Source organism: Leuciscus leuciscus, assembly GCF_965113295.1.
Source record: "Leuciscus leuciscus genome assembly, chromosome: 1".
In the NCBI taxonomy this organism is placed as follows: Eukaryota; Metazoa; Chordata; class Actinopteri; order Cypriniformes; family Leuciscidae; genus Leuciscus; species Leuciscus leuciscus.
In genome coordinates, this window is record NC_138725.1 from 66,901,204 (window position 1) to 66,916,615 (window position 15,412).

General features: G+C 36.3%; 1 long non-coding RNA gene across 2 annotated transcripts; it reads left to right on the plus strand.

Moving 5' to 3' along the window:
- The first annotated feature begins 3,285 nt into the window (after positions 1-3,285).
- Positions 3,286-12,200, plus strand: LOC309486982. Of its 2 annotated transcripts, none has more exons than XR_014201716.1 (7): positions 3,286-3,331; positions 9,248-9,291; positions 9,470-9,521; positions 9,723-9,880; positions 10,066-10,105; positions 11,075-11,149; positions 11,500-12,200. It is a non-coding gene; the product is annotated as an uncharacterized lncRNA (long non-coding RNA). The 2 variants fall into 2 exon arrangements; XR_014201717.1 differs by having other exon boundaries at positions 9,723-9,810.
- Positions 12,201-15,412: the final 3,212 nt, after the last annotated feature.

Below are 15,412 nucleotides of genomic sequence, written 5' to 3' on the forward strand. Positions count from 1 at the left end.
GTACCCTCAACGTCGGCTTTGGACGTGAGGGGGAAATGACCAGACGGCATAGCCTATGTGACGAATAGGGGTGAGACGATGTTGCAAAGAAAGACGTGGTGCAGGCACGAAAAATACGTCCCATTGAAATACATTAGATTGGAAGTCGTGTTGTGTGGCACGAAAAAAAGAAGGAAATTCGTGCTCATAGACACGAATCAATTCGTGTTGAGTAACCTACCGAATATAAAGCAATACAACAAGGATTAAAATCTCCTGATTAAATCTTGAGTAATGTAGTCCTTAAAGTTTGCAAAGGGAATAGCCTAACATTTGAGAAAAAACAATAGTGTGCTCTCGAAAGAAAGACGTGGTGCATATCTACGCCCCATTGAAATACATTAGATTGAAAGTCGTGCAGAGTGACACGAAAAAAAAGAAGCAAATTCGTGCCCATAGACACGAATCAATAGATTCATGTTGAGTAACCTACCGAATATAAAGCAATAAAAACGAGGATTAAAATCTCTTGATTAAATGTTGAGTAATGTAGCTCTTAAAGTTTGCAAAATGAATAACAATTGAGAAAAAACAATACTGTGCTCTCGAAAGAAAAACATGGTGCAGGCAGGAAAAATACGTCCCATTGAAATACATTAGATTGAAAGTCGTGCAGAGTGACACGAAAAAATGGGGAAATTCGTGTCCACGAACACGAATCAATAGATTAAATTTCGTGACTATGTCCCGAACTGCCATGCCATTTTGGCTCGAGATACTTCCAGTTGTTGCAGTTGTCTCCAGCGAGACCGAGAACCCTCCAGAAGCTACTGTCAGCGAGACCGAGAACCCTCCAGTAGCTACTGTCAGCGAGACCGAGAACCCTCCAGTAGCTACTGTCAGCGAGACCGAGAACCCTCCAGAAGCTACTGTCAGCGAGACCGAGAACCCTCCAGAAGCTATTGTCAGCGAGACCGAGAACCCTCCAGAAGCTATTGTCAGCGAGACCGAGAACCCTCCAGAAGCTATTGTCAGCGAGACCGAGAACCCTCCAGTAGCTACTGTCAGCGAGACCGAGAACCCTCCAGTAGCTACTGTCAGCGAGACCACAGGCTCATCAGAAGCTACAAGACCCCGGGGCCCTAAGGCAAAAAGACAAAGAAGTGAAGTATATTTCCTTAATTGTCAGTAATGTCTTATTAGTGAATAATATGTGGGGCATCTCAGAACTATGTTTTTTTTAATACAGTACCTGTCAAAAGTTGGAACCCACATACCCATTTGAGAGAATGGGAAAGCGTGCCCAATCTTTTGACTGATACTGTACATTCTAAATGAGTCTGTAGAACCCAGTTCTGGCAGGTCACGTTAGACAAGCTCGCATCAGCTGATCCACGTCTACCTATAGGAATACAACGCCTATCACTGAATACATATATACGCTCCTCCAGTATTATTAAAAGCTATTGCGTTTCCCAGGAGCTATTTACTCTCCTCCATCCCCAGCTCCTCCTCTCATCAATCAGTATGTGGCATTCTGATTCCCTCTGAATGAGACTTAAATTCTCTAATATTGTTGTACATTACAAATAATTAATGATATCTGCAATACATTAATGTTGGTTCTGTTCTGTTATTGCTGCTCTCCCTGCTCTTATTCATGCTAGGCAGCATGGATGCGCATGGCGTTCTTGTCCAGAGCAAAACTAGATCGCCAATCAAAACTGTATGCTAACTGTCAATCATGTTTGATGATTGTGGCCCTGACTGAAATAATGTTTAATAAAATGTGGTATGTTGTATATTCTTTATACAGATTCAGTCCAACAGAGGGTAGCCAGCAAGATGAAGCAAAAAAAAAAGTGTTAAAGGTACAATATGTAAGAATTTTGCATTAAAATATCCCAAAATCTCAAGGCCAGTGTTATATATTTTGTTAAGTTGATTACTTACAATATCCCAAATGTTTCCAACTATTTTTAAATCGTGAGAAAATTGCGATTTTATCCAAGGAAACGGGGCGTTAGAACAGGGGTGAGCTGGGAGTCGCCAGTCAATTGCGTCATATCCGCGTTACCCTCGGTTTCCGCTCATACTGCGTGGAGTCCTGGACAAATGCGGAAGTTGTAGTTGTAGCGTCTATCAAGCTACAAACTTTAGCTTGTTTCTTGCAGTCGTTATGGTACACAATTATTCTTTACCGATTGCTGCTGGTTCTGTCGACAAAGCATGCTTAATTTTATATTTTCCAAATGTAGCATTCGGTAATAGTTATGTTTATGTAAGGAAAGTATTATTGCTTTAGATTTGTGTTTAGTTTATTGACATTGTTTATCACGTCTGGTGTTTATGGCCATGTAAATAAACATAGCATGTGTTATACATAAAGATTAATCAGTATTTTGGCAAATGATGTGGGCATGTTAGAATGTACTTTTACAACAATTGTTTAGAACACGTAAAACTGCGCAGCGTTATCACAACAATGAATTCAACAAATACAGTAACATCTATGATAACCAATTTAGTATTAAACCTTACTTTTCTTGCGGTTAATTCATTTTAATGAAATAAAAGTGTGATGAGGTTTAAGAGTCAGGAAGGAAGAAGACAGGGGTCGGCGTGACTGGGACTCGTAGGCTACTTTATTAAAATAAAGCAAAACAAACAAAAGCCGCGCACAACGCGCATTTACCGTGGCAACCGCGACGGCACAAAACAGTTCAAAAATGAGAGCTCGGATCCACCGGTTCTCTTTCTCTGCGTCCAATTTTCTCTCCAGTCTCTCTCTCGTTCCAGCGCGGCTTATAAGCTCTCCACGCCAATAATACTTTGCACTTGACCTACTTGCTCGTCTCTTCTCTCTCCCGTTACAGACCGCGCTGAACCACGCCCCCCTCGCCACAAAAAGCATGTCATTAAACGCAACATTTATAAAAATAGAACTTAGCCTCATCCATGAACATGATTTTTCGATTCCCGTCTGACTGATTTACATCCACGGTGGAGTTTAAAACGACAGTTCCCATCATTCCACGCTCCTTCACATCGTCATCAAGCTACGCCGTTGTTGTTGTTTGGAATGTAGCGCCCTCTAGCGGCAAAAAAATTCTTGCATATTGTACCTTTAAGTAAATTTTCTCTATTTAAAATGATATGATGTATCAATTACACATTGATTCAGGGTATTTGGTAACAGTTTGCCACAGTTTGGTATTGTCTATACTGGTATATTGGTATACTTATTTCAATGTTATATTGCCTATCTTTCAGATGAGTGTCCAGAATGCTGTATAAGAGTGAGGCAAACAACTTTGAGTACTCCAAAGTTTTGAAAAGAAGAGTGAGAGAGGTTTGTCTTTCTAAAGCCATTTCAAACTGTCTTGCTTTATATCAATGTACCCTCATTCACTCATTATTAATATTTTAATCCTTTTTGATTCTACAATGAAAAAAGGCCATGTGTCCACCAAAGCGGTTTTTTTCACGCGACTGCCGTATTTTTCCAATTGTTTTTAATGGGAGCGCCGTGGTTTTAAAACATGCATGGGTGTAACAAGGTGCTGAGCGTATTTTACACGCTGATATACCGAGCCTTCTGCGTTTTTTACCAGTCGCCGAGAGTTGACGAATGTTCAACTTTGGGTAAAACGCAGCGCTCATCACTGTCACTTTTTACCCAGCCGTCCAATCACAGTGGAGGAGGGGCTGGACAAATGCCACACAGACCAACTGTCACATTCTGCTTGCTCACATTTAAATTTATTGGAATTTTTAACAACACAGAAATAAAATGATCTGTGAAATGAGATACTAGTACACTTTTGTTGATATTTCATATAATATGTGATTTCAGCAGAGCGCCTAGCGTTTTCAGCTGGCTAAAAACGGTTTGGTGGACATGCGGTTTAATACTGCGTTAAAAAAATGTCTTCATTGTTTGAGCACTTGACTCTACAACTGGATGTTTGGAGAACAATAATCTGGATTTAGTGTTCATGCACTGAGCACTAATTTAACCAGAGTTTTACAAACAAGATGCATACATACTTTACAATAACAGAAAATAATTTGGCTGTACGTATTGCTCATATGGGTCAATATATAATTGAGGGAGTTTTCATGTCCATGAGATTTATCTCGCAAACATGCTTATTAAAATAAAATTGTCAAAGTCTTCAGTGTTCTTCATGATCTTGTCTTTACAAATTCCATAGTTAATTATTATGGAAATAATCATTTATTTATAAAAATTTACTAGATATCCCTAAGATGTCAACTAAATAACCGTCCGAAATGAATTACAACCACAATCTCATTACCTAAAAAAACATTTTAAAAACTTATTCAAAAACAGTTTTAATTATATTATTTACATTAAGTTGAGGTAATTGTGAACAATGTGTCTTTTTGGGCAATATGTCACATTTTCAATAGTAATTGACAAATTGAATATGTGTCCGAGAAGTCGCTGTCATCTAAGTTACCCATAGCAAATACACCCCTCAAGGAAGAGTGTGTTTTCCAAATCACATGACCTGCTCCACATGATGTCATTTCCTCCTGAAGAGAAAACTAGCAAGACTCCAAGGTATGTTCTCCCTCCACATTTTCAGTTATTTCACCTAAAGTAGTGCTTGGGGCAAATGTGTACTTATCATATATCAACAATGTTACTACAATGAATTCATAAATAACTTTAAATTTCAATTTTACTCAGTTGTACATATAATATTTAGAAGAACCTCTCCGTAAAATGCCATGTGGTGTCTGGTGCTAGGCAACCATTTTGATTTTATCCCTAAAAACAGCAAAAATGTCAACTAGGTTACCAGTCACCTATGTTACTCTGCAAAGGTAACTTAGTTGACCAAGAGTAACATAGTTGACAATCATGACATGTTCTTATAGTTTTCAGGAGTTCATTTAATATTCTAATTGTACAGTAACTATAAAACACTTTGCAATAAATATTATAAAAGTAAACTTGTTTTCAGGCAAATGCCACGATTATCTGCTGCAGAAAAGCAGCGCCTGCAAAAAGGGAGGCATACTTGGCAAAGTAGTCTTTTCGCGTAGTGTTTTTGCGCAGCGCGTATGTGTTGCACGTCATCACGTACGCTCATTATTGGCCGACGCTGGTCGTGTGTGATGCGTGTGTCGTACAACACTGATGCGCTGCGCAAAAACACTACGCGAAAAGACTCGAGGCCCAGAGAGAAGGAAATTAATAGTGGAATAAAGTCGTTATTTTGGGGGGTTTTTGCGCACAAAAAGTATTCTTGTCACTTGATATACTTAAGATTGAGCCACTCTAGTCACTTGGACTATTTTAACGATGTCTTTACTAACTTTTCTGGGCCAGCAAGTTCCAATCACTTAGAAGCCTACGGAGGAGTGATCCAGCCTTCAGATTTCATCAGAAATATCTTAATTTGTGTTCCGAAGATGAACGAAGGTCTTACGGGTTGGAACAACATGAGGGTGAGTAATTACTGACAGAATTTTAATTTTTGGGTGAACTAACCCTTTAACAAGCAGAATCACTGAAGGAGAAAATATTATTTTTTAAGACACCGTTATGGAGATCAGTGTTTGCTTTAGTTGGGCTCTTGACCCTTAAATCATTAACTTTAGATTTTGTTTGGCTGTTGTATCTGAGTTATAACGGCCAGATGAACAAAAAGAAAAGTTGATCAGGTGGTGTTGGTTATGTTTTGACATAATCATAATTTGCCTGAATCACTGAACTCATTTAGAGTCTAATCTTTAACTTAAATATTTATTGTTGAGTACAGCAGCACAGTGACTCTACAGCATAAGATCTGCAAATAGTTTTCAGCATTTTCAATATAATCCAAAATATTTTTTTAAAAGTTGTTCTGATCAAAAGTCTTAGAAAATTACTTTATGTAGACACGCTGACATCAATAATCAGCCTGTGAATCTCAACAATGGTGACAATAATAAAGCATGTTGCAGTGCATTCTGGGTGCCACCAATCAAAACTCATTCATGCCTCCCATCATGCATTGCGGTATGAATAAATTATGATCCGAATGGTCTCACTAATTTCCTTTCCCTAATTGAATATTCTGTTTTTCACCATTGTTGAGATTCATACACTGATTCTTGATGTCTGTGTGTGCCTAAAAGAAATATTTGTTTTATCAGAACAACTTTTAAGAAATCCTTTAGATTATTTCGAAAATTCTGGATCTTATGCTGTAAAATCACAGTGATGATGTAATCAACAATATACATTTAAGTCAGATATTAGACTTTAAATGAGTTCAGTGAATCAGGTCAAATTATGATTATGTCAAAACATAACCAACACCACCTGATCAACTTTTTTCTTTGTTCATCTGGCTGTTATAACTCAGATACAGCAGCCAAACTAATTCTAAAGTTAATGATTTGAGGGTCAATAGCCCAACTAAATCAAACACTGATCACCATAATGGTGACGTAAAATATTTTCTCCTTCAGTGATTCTGCTTGTTAACATCAGGTGTCTTCAATAATGGTAAATCATCACTCAATGAATCACTTCATTAGCTTATTAACTTTAACAATCTTGATTGTTAATTTAACACTCATATTTTAACACTTTAGCACTCTTGAGTCTGGAGCTAAATAAACTCCCAGGAGAGTACATTTAACACTGGAGTTTTTGCTGTGTTATAATGATTTAATATCAGTAAATTGACTTACAAAACTTTTATTTCCTTTATTTCAAGGCTACTCAAATATAGTGATAAGTTAAAATCTACCTTAAGTGATTAAGGTATCATTAAAACCTTAAAAAAAAAAAAAATTAGGCTGTCTCTTGATATTGTACCTTAACCTTTAAACGAAACAGTATATGTACCTTTTAATGCTTGGGGACATATATGTACCTTTCTGACCCTCAAAAAGGTACATATATGTACCTTGGGGGACAGAAATGGACTCCTACTGTACCCCTATTTCTGAGAGTGTACTGGCCAATGCGAGAGGATGCGCTCTGGTATCCATTTGAGGATGTGCTCAGGTTGATTCCTGCCCCACAGCACATGACAGCACGTCATGTTGAAATAAAAAGAGATGTGTGGGAAGATATTGCCAAATCATATCTTCATGGCTAAGGACATGCGCACACACACACACACACACACACACACACACACACACACACACACACACACACACACACACACACACACACACACACACACACACACACACACACATGCTAACAAACACGTGGCACAAGCACACGGTCAAGCACACACACATATAGACACACACACGCACAGATAAAGACACACACACGCACAACACACACACACACACACACACACACACACACACACACACACACACACACACACACACACACACACACACACACACACACACACACACACACACACACACACACACACACACACACACACAAAGATTACTTGATTGAGCTTGACAAAGTCATTGAAAAATAAACCATAATTGGCCATGTTCTTGGGTTAGAAAATGGGGAGTTTGTTCTGTCTCCGCCGGTTTCATGGGTGCCTGGAAGTTGGAGGGTATGCCAATGTTTTACTTGGGTTCTGACATATGAATGTTTTTGAGATACAACTGTTTGCACTATTAAAATTCTGATCCAATGCAGCACACTTATTCTGTTAACCAACAGAATAAAACACTATTTGGTTATTGTTACTTATTGCAGTGCACTATTATTTTTTGTTCAATACAATGCACTACTGTATTTCATTCCACAAACAAGATTTTCAAAATGTTTACATGGTGGAATTTTTGTGTAAGTGCTGTTTTTGATACTTTTGTTGTTGTTGTTTTCTATGTTAGGATCTCTTGCTTATGATATATGTGCTTGTTAATAAAGTTGTGATTGATCCTTGTAAACTGATGTGCGTCTGTATTTCTCCTTTATGTCATGAAATATTCAACAGGTCTTGATTAAATGCAATAAAAGATTAGCTAACATATAATAATTGATATAGTTTAGGATTGTTTTTGTTAAATACATCATCCTACTTTGTCATGTCCAGTCAACTATGTTACTTTTGTCAACTATGATACTGGGCTGTCAATTAAGTTACCATTATGTTTTTTTTAAAATATATGTATTTCAATGGTTCCCTAATCTCCAAGTAAATATTTAGAAACTGAGTAGCTGTCAAATATATACCTCAGCATAATTTCATCAAAAAAATTATCATGAATCAAGCAGTTTGGAAACAAAATATACAGACCGGTTACTTCAGTACTTGAAATTTGGGGTTTCAATTGAACAAAATGTGTATTTTCTTAATTAATTGGGTATTTTAATTGAAAAGGTAGGTAAATAGACACATATTCTTCCAAGAGTAATGATTTTTTTAAATATCTGCCATTTACTTAAAGTTAAAACTTATAGGTTTTGTCCGTAACATAGTTGACCAAATAATGAGTAAACTTCTTGTTTTTAAAACTAAATATCTGAAATCAATTATGCCTGAGCTTGGCAATGACTAAAATCAAAATATTTCAGGGATGATTTATCAGGGAAGATAATAATATTTTGTAAATAAATATATTTTTCCCCAGAATTATTCAAACTCAAAATCTCCCACAATTATATATTGACCCATATGATGTAGACTGCTGTCCAATCAATACTTCGGTTACCAACCAATATATGTTTAGGTAGGTCTTATGTTGGAATTTATTTAACGTTACTTGTTGTAGTTATTAGTTGTCTGTCTGTCTGACAAATATGAAACCTACAATTGCACATTAATGTAATTTTGCAAGTAATTATTCGTCTTTGATTTTCCTTATAGCCTTCATACTTTTTTGCAAGTATTGACATGAAATAGGTCTTAAATTCTTAAAATCTTAAAAATATTTATTTACTAATTAAATGTAATTTACTTTTTGAAACTTGCAGAAACCTTGAAAACATTAATGTAAAGATAAAATAGTAGAATGATTACGTTGGTAATGTAAAGTTAACATGAATTGAAACTGTCACAATGTTTTCATGTAATTTACTAGACCACTCAGATGTATGATATTGTACTGTACCACTTTGAAACACCACCTTACAGCAATAAATGTTCTTGTTTTAATGTTATTACATGTTAATATTTTCCAACAAAGTATATTTTGAGTACTCCTGACATGACTTACTTGCTACCACCACAATTGCAAGACTTGTGCCAAGACAAACGTTGCTGGATGTTGTGTTGTGATAGTTTTTCTGTGTGTGTTTATTCTATAGGGAACAGAGGAGGTCCTTATTTGTTGGGTTCCATGCAAGACCTGGTAGGTGTACTAATGTACAGTTTATTACACACTGACACCATACACAACAGTTTAAACATTAACAATGTTAACAGTTTTTTTTAATAGTTATATTTCATAAAATGATATACCATTTTGCTAGCCTGACAGAGTTACTCAGCAAATGTAAATTTTTACTTTAAACGTTGTATCTTTACAGTGGGACCAAATGGAAGGACTCCTGGGAGCCCTCCTCCCTTCTTGAAGAATGAGTTAAGCATTTTGTTTGTTAATTTAAAAATTATAATGAATAAAATAACTACAAAGTTTTTGGCTTGTTATTCATTGTCTAAAAAACTATGCTATATACAGTTCATACAGATCTTTAGAAATAACTTAATTTAAAATATTGTATTAAATGTCAGTTTTGTATGAATAAATGTTCACTAGTTCACACTTACATATAATTTCAGGTAGCAAGGTTTAATGCCTATTTGGCGTGCTGTCCGGAGGGAGGGCTCCGAGCTCGGATTAGGCCCGAATCCAGAGTACTCCCCCCGTGTAAGTGTTCAGAACTAGAAGTGTGGAGAAGGGGTGGTGGAGGGATGATGCAAACTGTTAATGGATCGAGGTAAAACTGTTGAGTCTATAGATACCCTCTTGTCATTGTTTGCTGAGTGCTATCCACTCGTGTTAATTATCTGAACGTGTTCCTCCCAAACTTAGTTAATAAAACTTCATTTATATTTATGTCTGTGAAAGATGTTATTTTTTTTTTCACCTGTGTTTTTCTGTATGTGTCTTGTTTGTAAACAGGATTACTTGTAACTTGATGGATGGGTGGGGCATGGTCCAGGTAGGAAACTATCAAATTTTTTATTAGGGTTTAGATTAATTAAAATGGATGTATTTGGAGACATTTGCTTTACTATATGCCCTTGATGTTCAGGTTTGTGTCCCTTTGTTCAGATGACATTGTGTGGTAAACATCATAATGGTCCTGGTTCCACACTAGGGAAGGAAGTGGAACAGTAGTTGGCATGCCATGTAATGGCAGTTTTCCACTACACAGTACCAGCTTGGCTCGGCTAGCTTTTCACTGTGTTTTCCATTGCAGCTAGTACCTCCACAATAGTACCTGGTTGTCATAGCGACACACTCCCGCTACCCACACACACAGGGCAATGGAGGAAATCGAGTGTATATGCTGTTTTTGATCCTCTGGATGTGGCTGTTTCTCATAGCAAAAAGTAAACTATTTAAAAATGACGGGGTTATTCACTCGTTACTTTGCAGTGATGCAGTGAATAGTGACGATTCTCTCTGACCAATCAGCAGTCTGCCTGGTTTTCACAATGTTTTAGTATCGCCTCAGCTCGCTCGAACCTGGCCGGAGGTGATACGAAAAAAAGTACCTGGAAGCAGTTACAGGTACAACTTTTATACATGTGGAAAACCAAACAAAGGCGAGTCGGGGCGAGCTGGTACTGTGTAGTGGAAAAGCACCATAGATGTGCCAAGTGCCATCATTATATGCCTCTGTATTTGGATAGAAGACCAGTAGCAGTTGGATCTTTTGATCTATTATTCATTGGCAATGCAATAATTATGCCTTCTAAGCATCAAACTGATTTAATATTGGCATAAAATTACATATAAATTTAAATACATAAAAAAGAGACCTGTTTAATATCCAAGAAACAAATGTAACTTGTTTTTAACAATATGAACATGATTAAACAGAATAACCTGAATTATCAAGTAATCAGATAACAAAAATCAAATGGTGGTTCGTACACTAATAATACGTTTCTTGTAATTTTAGACTTCTAAAGCAGATCCACTTTGGGACCTGGAAACCCTGAAAGCACCAGCTGCAAAATGAGAGAGTGGGCAGATGGTAAGAAAATAATGAACATGATCTGACATGAAGAAGTTTTATGTTTATTACGAAGTTGACCACAATGTTATTCTGCTGTAGTAATCTGTAATTAAATGCTTGTCTGTCACAATTTCACAATATCTCCAGCCAAATATTTATAGCCACTTGTATGATATCTTGGTATCGTTTACATGAAGCTGCATTTTCTTTTGACGAGTAAAGATAATGATTAAAAAGTTATTTTGATGCTGGAAATGCAGCATTGTAGACTATTTGTAGATATTTGGAATTGTCATCTTTTTTTGGGACCTTGACTGCTGTGTGATGTCATCTTTTTCTTTCTGTTTTTCCTTACAATTCCTCTACAGGTTCCTGTGACTTGATAGAGGACGCTAGATGTGGGCACAACAGTTCTATCAATCGTCTGTTTGTCTGTTGGAAAATAGTGCAATTGAATTTGACATTTCAAACCAAAGCTAATAAGTGTCTCTCTTGACTGGCATCACCAGTAGTGAAATAATAATGTTAAAAGTTTGTTAGTGAACTAAAAAGTCCTTAGTAGCCTACTGCTTTAATAAATCACTGTAACTTTTGCATGAAGTACATTGACAGGGTATGTAATATTGCCTCTGATCTTCTTCAATTTCTTCATATTATTCTGTATGTGTACGTATGCAATATCTATTCACTGTTTGTTGAACATCATCAAATGGAATTTAAACCATAGATGTTTTTCTGTTATGTTTTCCATATTGTATCATCGATAAAATCCACTTTCACTGACATCCTGTAAATCTGTGGAGAAATTTCTTCCTTTGTCTTGATGCATACATATGTTCACTACTGTAATAAACACAATTGTAATGGCCGGTTGTGTGAACTTAACAGAATACATATTTAAAAAAATAAATTAAAGAAAGTAGACTTATAATTTTATTCAGCAAGGATACATTACATTAATTAAAAGTGACAGTAAAGACATTTACAATGCTACAAAAGCTTTCTGTTAAATAATATAAAATAATTATTTTAAACTTTCCATTCATCAAATAAACAAAAATTAAATGTATCATGCTTACTATAGTTTTTATTTCTCACAAGTTCATGACTCATGCAAAAGCACTTAGGCCTATAGTGTAGCCTATTTTACTGTGGTACATACGTATGTGCACTAATAAACACCATTGTGATGGCATTGCCTGCTATGAAAGTACCATTTGGACACCTAATTGACTTATTCTCTATAATGCAGATGCTCACAAGTAGGCTACATGAATTGTGCAAAAACACTTAGCAAACACTTTCGTGCAAAAACACTTAAATGGTGCATATTTTACTTGTGTGGTGCGTACACTACTGTAAAGACAATTGTTAAGACAATTATATGACAATTGTGATGGCATTGCCTGTTGAGTGAACTACACTACAGTTTACCGTAGTAAAAACAAAACAGTAGGCTACACTTTATCAGGGTTCTGTAGTATTCATTAACAAAGTGTTGTAATAGGTAATAGGCCTACTACAATTTACTAAAGTAAGTTTCACATCCAAAAGTAAATGCAAACTACAAACAGCGTCATGTTCACCCAAATAGCATTATTCATATCACATTAATCCTACACTGTTAACAACATGCTAACTGCTAATTTCTAAGTAAGGGGGCAGTTTAGTAAAGCCATGGCCAAACAAACGTTGTAAAACTCCGGCTGCAGTAAAACCTTTTTATATTATGTGCATAGATGGTTTTATAACCCTATATTTAACCCCTAATTTGCTAAGACAACGAGAGTGGTGCTGCTGATGTTTTTATAAAGCTGCTCCAAAATATTAACTAACATCTTTACTTTTTCTCAACATAGATCTATAAATACAGTGTAAGTATGACTTCGGTTTTAGGCTACTATAGGTTTGATATATTCCGTAGATGTATCTTTTTACAACCCTATTCACAGCAATACTTTGGTAACTGGAAGAACTACAAATATGGCGCTAATTTGTGTCAAGCTGGAGGGTGCTGCTATAGGAAATTGTAGTTTTAAATAAATATAGCTTATTACTTAAAATTGAAAGTAATAAATACTGAATTAAGAGTACAATTAGGCGGGATTTAAGTGGATGTAATCGCATTTGTGTGATAATATTTTATATAACTGCTAAATAGGTGAGAATCAATTTTGACCATAATTGACTGCACCCCATTTTAGTGACTCTATCCTTAAGAGTATAGTCACATAGCTAAAGAGCTCTCTATAACAATTGGTCCGATGTATTTCGCCCCTTCTGTATTTTGAATGACAGCTAAAACCAGCCTAAGACAGTTGGCTGGTCTAAGCTGGTTTAAACTGGAAGTAGCTATAGCAGATTGGTTTTAGAGGGGTTTTGAACATTTTTTAGCTGGTCTTAGCTGGTTTTAGCTGGTCAGGCTAAAACCAGCTAGGCCAGGCTGGAAAAAAGCTAGGCCAGGCTGGGAGACCAGCCATGGCTAGCTGGATTTTTCAGCAGGGCATGCACTGAGGTCAAAGTTCAGAGGTCAATATTCCAAAGCAGGAGCCATTTCCAATCTTCATACTGGCATATATTATTCTCTAATCCTACGTCAAGGCTTTAATTTCAACATTTCATTGACACAGCTTTGTCCCAGGGATAGTTTCAGTGAAACCTTTGGAAGCCCAACCTCCAGCCTCCAACCTCACAGGCATCCCATCACAATTGTGTTTATTACAGTAGTGCACATATGCATGTACCATGTACCACACCCAAGTAAAATATGCACTGTTTAAGTGTTTTTGTATGAGTCATGAACTTGTCAGCATGGGGTCAACCCTATATTCCCACATTTCTAAGATTTTTTTTTTTCTTGTTACGAAGAATTTAGAAAATTAGGCCCTATGTTTCCACAGTCTTATGTTCCCACAGCCCTATGATCCCACAGTCTCGTTTATATTGGGTTTAGGGTTAGGGTTAAAGAAAATCAACCTTGGAAATGATGGAACATAGGGCTGTGGGAACATAGACACGCTCCCGTGAGCATCTGCATTGACTTATCAAATGACTCTCTTTACTAATCAAAAAGAGAGTAATCAAATTAGGTGTCCAAATGTTACGTTCACAGGAAGTTCGCTCAACAGGCAATGTCCCTATTTGATCATCTAAGCCAGTATATGTGGGGTTTCCTCAGGCTTAACCCTAACCCTAACCTTCTCTGGTTTCCCTACAACAGTCCAAAAACATGCATCATAGTTCAATTGGAGACATAAACTGTCATTAGGTGTGAATGTGACCCCTGTTATAGACTGGCCATTCATCCAGGGTATTTCTCTACATGTGGCCCAAGATGTTGGGGAAGGCAAACCAGCCTCTGAAGTCTCATGCCTCTAAAGAGGATTAGTGGTCTGGAGAATGAGTGGATGGATTATATTGACAACTTAAAGTGATAGGTCATAAAGAAATTGTTTATTTCTTTTCTTAAACAGAGTAGATTTTTTTTCTCCCCATATTATTAAAGTCAAAGGGGGCTATCAACTGCTTGGTACGCCGAATCTTCAACATATCTTCTCTTATGTTTAACAGAAAAAAAACTCAACAACTTGAGGGTGAGTAAATGATGATAGAAGTTTCATTTTTGGGTGAATTATACTTTTAAGCAGTTTAAGAAACCTGATTTGAAGTGTAGTGTGTATATATTTGGCTAAAGGGCATTTAAGGGTGAGGAGAAAACATCATCCTGCACAAACATTCATTACAAAGCAATTTAAACTATGTGACCAGATTCACTAGAATGGATCATGTTTTAGTGTGGTTAATTTTGATTAACTTATATAATTTATAAAATAGTCTGTTGAGGGAATATATTTTTCACAATTAGATTACAGGTTTGAACAGCTAAAAATAAAAATTAACATTACCCTTAGCATGGTTATAAGGAGCCACTAATGGTCTAACCTGTAAATGTATCCTTACTGGAAGAAATGCTATAGAAATCCTTTCAGATATTCTAAGAGATGACAGAAAATTAACATTTTCAATATACGGTAAGTAAATGAAGTTATTTAAGTTATTTTTTTTTTAAACTGATAGGGTTTTATGATTTAGAATAATATAAAATGCATCATATAACCAATGCAAACAAGTAATTGTTAACTAAGCTATTACTTTATTGTAGTTGTTATCAGCAAATAATGCATATGGATGATCCTACTAAAGGAAATTTTGCTCAAATAAATGAACAAACAGGAAAACAAAAATGTCATGATAGAGCATGCCCTGGGACTGTTTAGGCCT